This window comes from Simochromis diagramma, unplaced genomic scaffold (genome assembly GCF_900408965.1).
Source record: "Simochromis diagramma unplaced genomic scaffold, fSimDia1.1 OVJJ01000164.1, whole genome shotgun sequence".
Classification (NCBI taxonomy): domain Eukaryota; kingdom Metazoa; phylum Chordata; class Actinopteri; order Cichliformes; family Cichlidae; genus Simochromis; species Simochromis diagramma.
In genome coordinates, this window is record NW_024386911.1 from 18,553 (window position 1) to 28,227 (window position 9,675).

The 9,675-nt window shown below is 41.0% G+C and overlaps 1 long non-coding RNA gene across 2 annotated transcripts; it reads left to right on the plus strand.

The window, feature by feature from the left end:
• The first annotated feature begins 336 nt into the window (after window positions 1–336).
• On the plus strand, window positions 337–4,444 carry LOC120736273. Of its 2 annotated transcripts, none has more exons than XR_005696448.1 (4): window positions 337–394; window positions 2,221–2,375; window positions 3,892–3,924; window positions 4,180–4,444. It is a non-coding gene; the product is annotated as an uncharacterized LOC120736273 (long non-coding RNA). The 2 variants fall into 2 exon arrangements; XR_005696447.1 differs by lacking the exon at window positions 337–394 and adding an exon at window positions 1,609–1,659.
• The last annotated feature ends 5,231 nt before the right edge of the window (window positions 4,445–9,675 follow it).

Below are 9,675 nucleotides of genomic sequence, written 5' to 3' on the forward strand. Positions count from 1 at the left end.
AACTAAGAATACTGGGCCAACATGGCCCAGGACCATGACATATAGGCATTAATTATTCCCTCGTGATGCGTGTAGTCATTCGTGACTGCGCTACACACTGAAAGCAAACTTCTGATAAGCGTCATAATTCTGTTACAAGAAATGTTAAAGTTCCATAAATGCATACCTTTGCCTAACAACAAAGGCATAAATGTGTTTGGGGTCCCGGGCGCTGCAGCTTTAAGCAGCTGCGCGCGCTCCCGCGGACGGCAATCACTTTCTGGCAGACAATCAGACAATCACTTTTTGACAAAACAGCGGGAACGAGCTCGCAAAGAGCACGCGCATTTTTAGCGGTCCGGAGCTGTAGGAGAAACACAAGTTAACTCAGAGACAGACTGACGCGACAAAACCAGTAAGTAGGTGTACAGCGTACACTGTAGTGTATAGCACACAGGAGTATTGGCTTATTACGTACACGTTGGTAAGTTGTCTTGTTGCAACTGACGAACTGAAACAAACGAGCGTGCTGTGTGTGCAACAGCGCGAAAAACATTACCTGTCCTTTTATTAACTCCAGGAGTAGTGTTGGTCATAGCTGCTAGCTCACTGTGTAAGGCTGTCATGGGTCTGTAGCTCTGTCACCGTTTTAGGGAACATATTTAGTTTTAAAGTATTTGGAAACATATTTAGTTTTAAAGTAAGTTTCCGGGCTTTTCCTGCCTTTCTGGAGGGATTATATTTCACTAAAAAATGATCTAATATGCATGTCCACATAATTATGCATTATTATAATTATAATATATTAAAAAACACACGCTGTATTTTAAAGAACATACATTAAGAAGCAGATTATATAAGATTTATATTTTAAATAAGCCAAAATTTGGATTTTACAGCAGTAATATTCTTGTATCTCTACAGTTTAAAAATGTAATAAGCTTTGCCCTGCACAGTGTGGATAGTGAAACAAATGGAATCATCATAAATACATTATTTCATATTTATTACTTCCCCCTCCTCATTGCTTTATTATTGTAGCTCTAGTAATAAATAATAATGTAAGGATTCTGGATCAGCACCATGATGCCCATAGTATATACAGTATTCTGAAGAAGGTCTAAAATGTCACTGTGTGTGCGTGCATGTGTGTGTTTTATTTAGATGGATTTTTAAAAAAAATATTACTCATGATATAACATTGTCCAGACATGCCTGGTAAGGACATGAGGAGGAAACAGTAGGAGCTGTGTGAGGCTACTAAAGGCAGGACTATAACATTTTTCTGTCATCATTTTATTATAGATTAAGTGCAAGAGTTGTTAGGTGTGGATAATTAGATTATAGTTTATTGCAATAGCAAGTTGTGCCTTGTTCTCAGATAGACAGCAAGTGGAGAGTGATATATGAAATGATGGGATGGAAAGAAGAAGAGAAGCAAAGAGTGATTCACAGGCAGAGCCTAAATTATTTCTCACAGTTTTTTGTGTCCTTATGGTTCCAAGCGCTGTCACCAATCTTTGCATTTTGTTATTATTTCATGACACTTGTTTAATCAGCTACCATCTCTCCTATGGACTTTTTAATGTCTACAGTCTCAGGTCAACACAGCCCTGCCCTCCAGCACTATCAGCAGCAGGAGCAGCAGAAACCCCTCAACAGCAACATTGTACCCATCAGGTAAAACATCGGCGACGTTTGCTTTGCCTTGTTGCCCATATTAGATTCTTGATGAATGTGTGTTGTTGTTATTCAGCCTGGTTCAATGTGCCCCTTTTTAACTTTGAGCACGGCCCTGCAGAAAGGTGCAATCGCTCAAACAGCATTGACACTACGCCTCCGCTCACTTCCTCTCAGCCGAACCGCGGTCAGTTACAGGAAGATGCAAGTTGTTTCCACGAATCTGCAACACGACCAACACAAGTCACGTTTAAGAAAATCTTTAAACCAAAATCACTGGTCATTCACGTTCAAAAAGAAAAGTTTGCTCACAAATCTCATAGACATCATACTGTCAGTGAAGGCATCACACAGGTACTGAGATGTGTTAATTTACCTGTATTTATTTTTGTCTGCGGCTTCCTGAATTATTTCAGCCACTCACAATGCTTGTTTGAACATTCAGTAAAGGCATCACAGAGGTCTCCATGTTCCCTTTTATGCCAGCTAATTTTGTTGCTTTAGAGTTAGTTATTGTTCAGTTTGACCATTTTAAAGCTTTCCCCCTGCTCTTTGTTACAGTTAAAAAGAAACCGTTGCTTTGAAGAAAAACCACAACAGTGGCATCCTTTCACAGAGGAAGAGGGTTTGACTTTAAGTGACTGTGAACTGGCCAAAGTGTTGCTCTGATATCACCAAGAGTAGGATGAAAAACACATACCTGCTTTGGCTGCTCTGTAAGTACACTTTAATGAACAGGATAGAAAATAAAATGCATTTTATTGTCACTATACACATGTACAATGAGATTAAGAGCAACTCCTACCCAGTTCAGACATGTAGAAAAAAAGGGGGGAGGGGTAAGGGGAACAGTTCTGCAGCGCTATATAGAAATTTCAAAAGTAAATAAGGATTTTATATTTACAGTGTTGGTTATTGCACATATTAAATCTTGCACAGTACATCAACTCAGTGTATAGAGGGGCGTCCTTGGGTTTGGGGGTTAAATTGTGTTGTCAATGTAAGATTATGGCTTTTGGAAAGAAACTGTTCTTGAGTCTATTAGTCTTTTTTCTAATGCGCCTGTAGCGCTTCCCTGAGGGTAGCAGGTTGAAAAGGTCAAAACCAGATTTGGAGCTGCCCTTGATGATGTCTTATGCACTGATGAGGCAGCAGGAGGTATAAATGTCCATCATGGAGGGCAGCTGATGATCCTCTGTGGGGCTGAGTCTAACAGTCTGGGTCTAGTTGGTGAGAAGTCCTTTATCCAGGCACATGTGAGAAGGGGGGAGGCAAAGAGTGACCAGTTTGGTGATGAGAAAGTCAGGATGAGAATGATTGTACTGAAAGCTGAGCTGTAATCCACAAAGAGCATTCAGTTGTAGCTTTGCCGCTGCTCTGGGTGGCTCAGCACAGAGTGGAGAGCTACGACAATGGCATCTTCTGTGGTTCTGTTCGCCCGATATGCAAACTGTTTGGAGTAGAGGTCTAGGGGAAGATAGCCCTTGATGTTCTGAAGGACTAGTGTCTTGAAGCATTTCACCAAAGTGAGGGCCACAGGACGATAATCATTCAGGCTAAGAAAATCCATTGTTTCAACATTTGGTGTAGAATCAGAATTGTTTTAGGTGACTTTTCAACGAGACCAAGAACAGGATTGATTAGAAATACAGATACATTGAATTATAGGTGAATATGCAGAGCTCATAGAGATGTAAGATATGGGAAGCTGCAGCAGTAAAAGTTAGAATCAAGTATTAATAAAAAGGTTTTGCCATCTATTAAGTAACATAGCTAAAGTAATTGTACTTATTCTGCTGAATCATATCAATTATAATATTGGATTATGAATATTTATTTACTTATTTATGGTTGGAATAAACTACATGCTGCTGAGGTTCTTTATTTATATCAAAATAAGATCATAAAGTAAGTAAAGATTTAAGTCTTAAATATGATGGATCTGAAGTTAAAAATTGCAAAATAAAGAAATACCTGAATGTGATATAAAGTGAGGAGCATTTCCGTTAAGTACTCAGGTAAGTGTATTGTCAATATCACTGATGATATTAACCACACTCTAGCTGAGAACACAGCACTCTGTGTAGGAGATAAAAGAGAAAACTGCTTCTTCCTCTCTCTGCTCATCAGTGCGTAACTCAACCAAACCCATGACGTCTGTGTTCCCCACATTCTGGTGGTTTTCTGTTTAAATGTCAAACTCAAAATAACCTCAGCATCATTTCTCTTCAGGTCTCTCACTGCTGAGCCACTCGACAAATCAAGGTCAGTCAATTTAAACTCTAAATGAACTATACCTCTGGCTAGTTTTAATGTTTTGCTGTAGCATGATAATTATTACAGTAATTGATGGCTGAAGCCTGCTGAATATTTGACCTTCATAAGTATGAAGGAAGTATATTCATCCTTAAAAATTCCAGATACACAAAACTTATCATTTCGCCAGAGGAGGCAGACTGAGAATTTTGGTGGTTCTGACAGATTGCAAGAAGATCATTTATTTTGTGTGTTTGTTATAAGTCTTCCTCACAGCTCGTCTGACTGTGAGTCCCAGCAGCTCTCAGTTCTTTGAAGGAGCCTTTGTGTCTCTGAGCTGTGAGGAGGACGACAGCTCTGCTGGATGGACTCTGAGGAGAAACACAAGCAAAGACACCGGGGTTGAGTGTGAGGAGTGGGGAACATCAGCTGGTTCTTCCTGTAACATCAGTAGTTTCTTAAAACTGGACAGTGGAGTTTACTGGTGTGAGTCCAGAGAGGGTCCCATCAGTAACATGGTTAACCTGACAGTCACTGGTAAGCTGAGTGTGTGGAGTTAGTGTTGATGAAGCTGTGTGTAAATGGATGAAATGCTGTAGTTTGTCTCTGTGTTGAGGTGGATCAGTGATCCTGCAGAGTCCTGTCCTCCCTTTGATGGAGGAAACTCCTCTGACGCTCTGTAAACACAAAGACTTCAAGCCTTCCTAGAACTGCAACCATGCGGTTTCATGTGAATGTAGGCGCTCCTCGCAGGAGGAGCCATCTTTATAGAAAGCAGCTGGGAGGTTGGAGGGAGTGGTCTTTGTTTTTACAGAGGCAGAGTGACGTCATCTCCCCTCCATCACAGGGAGGACAGGACTCTGCAGGATCACTGATCCACCTCAACACAGAGACAAAACTACAGCATTTCATCCATTTACACACAGCTTCATCAACACTAACTCCACACACTCAGCTTACCAGTGACTGTCAGGTAACCATGTTACTGATGGGACCCTCTCTGGACTCACACCAGTAAACTCCACTGTCCAGTTTTAGAAACTACTGAGTGTTACAGGAAGAACCAGCTGATGTCCCACTCCTCACAACTCACCCCGGTGTCTTTGCTTGTGTTCTCCTCAGAGGTCCATCCAGCAGAGCGTCGCCTCCTCACAGCTCAGAGACACAAAGGCCCAAGAACTGAGAGCTGCTGGGACTCACAGTCAGACGAGCGTGGGAAGACTATAACAAACACACAAATAATGACTTCTTGCAATCTGTCAGAACCACCAAAATTCTCAGTCGGCCTCCTCTGGGAAATGATAAGTTTTGTGTATCTGGAATTTTTAAGGATGAATAATATTCCTTCATACTTGAAGGTCAATATTCAGCAGGCTTCAGCCATCAATTACTGTAATAATTATCATCGACAGCAAAACATTAAAACTAGCCAGAGGTATAGTTCATTTAGAGTTTAAATTGACTGACCTGGATTTGTCGAGTGGCTCAGCAGTGAAGGACCTGAAGAGAAATGATGCTGAGGTTATTTTGAGTTTGACATTTAAACAGAAAACCACCAGAATGTGGGGAACACAGACGTCATGGGTTTTGGTTGAGTTACGCACTGATGAGCAGAGAGAGGAAGGAAGCAGTTTTCTCTTATCTCCTACACAGAGTGCTGTGTTCTCAGCTAGAGTGTGGTTAATATCATCAGTGATATTGACAATACACTTACCTGAGTACTTAACGGAAATGCTCCTCACTATAATCAAATTCAGGTATTCTTTATTTGCAATTTTTAACTTCAGATCCATCATATTAAGACTAAATCTTACTGACTTTTATGATCTTATTTTGATATAATAAGAACCTCAGCAGCAGGTAGTTTATTCGCAACCATAAATAAGTAAATAAATATTCCTAATCAAATTATAATTGATAGGATTCAGCAGAATAAGTACAATTACTTTAGCTATGTGACTTAATAGATGGAAAACCTTTTTTTAATACTTATTCTAACTTTTACTGCTGCACTTCCCATAGCTTACATCTCTATGAGCTTCTGCATATTCACCTATAATTCAATGTATCTGTATTTTAACAACCCGGTTCTTGGTCCGTTGAAAAGTCACCTAAACATTCTGATCTACACCAAATGTTGAAACAATGGATTTTCTTAGCCTGAATGATTACGTCCTGTGGCCCTCACTTGTTGAAATGCTCAAGACACTAGTCTTCAGAACATCAAGGGCTATCTTCCCCGAACCTCTACTCCAAACAGTTTGTGCATAGTCGGGCGAACAGAACCACAGAGATGCCATTGTCGTAGCTTCCACTCTGTGCTGAGCCACCCAGAGCAGCGGCAAAGCTACAACTGAATGCTCTTTGTGGATTACAGCTCAGCTTTCAGTACAATCATTCTCATCCTGACTTCTCATCACCAAACTGGTCACTCTTTGCCTCCCCCCTTCTCACATGTGCCGGGATAAAGGACTTCTCACAACTAGACCAGACTGTTAGACTCAGCCCCACAGAGGATCTCAGCTGCCCTCCATGATGGACATTAATACCTCCTGCTGCCTCATCAGTGCATAAGACATCATCAAGGGCAGCTCCAAATCTGGTTTTGACCTTTTCAACTGCTACCCTCAGGGAAGCGCTACAGGCGCATTAGAAAAAGACTAATAGACTCAAGAACAGTTTCTTTCCAAAAGCCATAATCTTACATTGACAACACAATTTAACCACCCAAACCCAAGGACGCCCCTCTATACACTGAGTTGATGTACTGTGCAAGATTTAAATATGTGCAATAACAACACTGTAAATATAAAAATCCTTGTTTACTTTTGAATTTCTATATAGCCTGCAGAACTGTTCCCCTTACCCCTCCCCCCTTTTTCTACATGTCTGAACTGGGTAGAGTTGCTCTTAATCTCATGTACATGTGTATAGTGACAATAAAATGCATTTTATTTTCTATCCTGTTCATTAAAGTGTACTTACAGAGCAGCCAAACAGGTATGTGTTTTTCATCCTACTCTTGGTGATATCAGAGCAACACTTTGGCCAGTTCACAGTCACTTAAAGTCAAACCCTCTTCCTCGGTGAAAGGATGCCACTGTTGTGGTTTTTCTTCAAACAACGGTTTTCTTTTTAACTGTAACAAAGAGCAGGGGGAAAGCTTTAAAATGGTCAAACTGAACAATAACTAACTCTAAAGCAACAAAATTAGCTGGCATAAAAGGGAACATGGAGACCTCTGTGATGCCTTTACGAATGTTCAAACAAGCATTGTGAGTGGCTGAAATAATTCAGGAAGCCGCAGACAAAAATAAATACAGGTAATTAACACATCTCAGTACCTGTGTGATGCCTTCACTGACAGTATGAGTGCTATGAGATTTGTGAGCAAACTTTCTTTTTGAACGTGAATGACCAGTGATTTTGGTTTAAAGATTTCTTAAACGGGACTTGTGTTGGGTCGTGTTGCAGATTCGTGGAAACAACTTGCACTTCCTGTAACTGACCGCGGGTGGCTGAGAGGAAGTGAGGCGGAGGCGTAGTGTCAATGCTGTTTGAGCGATGCACCTTCTGCAGGCCGTGCTCAAAGTTAAAAAGGGGCACATTGAACCAGGCTGAATAACAACAACACACATTCATCAAGAATCAATATGGGCAACAAGGCAAAGCAAACGTCGCCGAGGTTTTACCTGATGGGTACAATGTTGCTGTTGAGGGGTTTTCTGGCTCCTGCTGCTGATAGTGCTGGAGGGCAGGGCTGTGTTGACCTGAGACTGTAGACATTAAAAAGTCCATAGGAGAGATGGTAGCTGATTAAACAAGTGTCATGAAATAATAACAAAATGCAAGAGATTGGTGACAGCGCTTGGAACCATAAGGAAAACAAAAAACTGTGAGAAATAATTTAGGCTCTGCCTGTGAATCACTCTTTGCTTCTCTTCTTCTTCCATCCCATCATTTCATATATCACTCTCCACTGCTGTCTATCTGAGAACAAGGCACAACTTGCATTGCAAAAACTATAATCGAATTATCCACACCTAACAACTCTGCACTTAATCTATAATAAAATGATGACAGAAAAATGTTATAGTCCGGCCTTTAGTAGCCTCACACAGCTCCTACTGTTCCTCCTCATGTCCTACCAGGCATGTCTGGACAATTTTATATGAGGGTAATATTTTTTTAAAAATCCATCTAAATAAAACACACACATGCACGCACACACAGTGACATTTTAGACCTCTTCAGAATACTGTATATACTATGGGCATCATGGTGGCTGATCCAGAATCCTTACATAATTATTTATTACTAGAGCTACAATAAAAAGCAATGAGGAGGGGGAAGTAATAAATATGAAAATATGTATTTATGATGATTCCAGTTGTTTCACTATCCACACTGTGCAGGGGCAAAGTTATTATTTTTTAAACTGTAGAGATACAAGAATATACTGCTGTAAAATCCAAATTTTGGCTTATTTAAAATATAAATCTTATATAATCTGCTTCTTAATGTATGTTCTTTTAAAATACAGCGTGTGTTTTTTAATATATTATAATATAATAATGCAATATGTGGACATGCAATTAGATCATTTTTTTAGTGAAATATAATCCCTCCAGAAAGGCAGGAAAAGCCCGGAAACTTACTTTAAAACTAAATATGTTTTCCAAATACTTTAAAACTAAATATGTTCCCTAAAACGGTGACAGAGCTACAGACCCATGACAGCCTTACACAGTGAGCTAGCAGCTTGACCAACACTACTCCTGGAGTTAATAAAAGGACAGGTAATGTTTTTCGCGCTGTTGCACACACAGCACGCCGTTTGTTTCAGTTCGTCAGTTGCAACAAGACAACTTACCAACGTGTACGTAATAAGCCATACCCTGTGTGCTATACACTACAGTGTACGCTGTACACCTACTTACTGGTTTTGTCGCGTCAGTCTGTCCTGAGTTAACTTGTGTTTTCTCCTACAGCTCCGGACCGCTAAAAATGCGCGTGCTCTTTGCGAGCTCGGTCCCGCGGTTTTGTCAAAAAGTGATTGTCGGATTGTCTGCCAGAAAGTGATTGCCGTCCGCGGGAGCGCGCGCAGCTGCTTAAAGCTGCAGCGCCCGGGACCAAACACATTTATGCCTTTGTTGTTAGGCAAAGGTATGCATTTATGGAACTTTAACATTTCTTGTAACAGAATATGACGCTTATCAGAAGTTTGCTTTCAGTGTGTAGCGCAGTCACGAATGACTACACGCATCACGAGGGAATAATTAATGCCTATAGTCATGTCCTGTGCCGGGCATGTTGGCCCAGTATTCTTAGTTTTCTTGTATGTTTGTATTTTGTTTCCCTATTTTAGGCCATGTTTCCTGAGGTTGCCCTGTTGTGTTGTTCCCTAAGTTTTTCCCTTCGTGGCTTTTACCCCCTGTGTGCCCCTCTGTGTATCTGTGAGCCCTCGTCTCTCCTTATGTTTTATTCCATGTTTCCCCAGCCCATTATGTCTGTGTTTTCCCCGTGCGCTCTCTCCTCGGTCTGAACCTCTGTACTTCCTGTTGACTCTGCCCGTCTCCCGCAGTGTTATGTTCACCCCGCCCTGTCTCGTTATGGTATCTGTGTCAGCTGGTTCCCGTGTGTTCCCACTTTCCTCGTTAACCCGCTCTGTGTATTTCTGTCTGCGTCTCCCTCGTTCGGCGTCGCGTTCTCCCTCATTGCTGTGTGGATTCCCTGTGTCTCCCTACGAGTGTTTTAGTT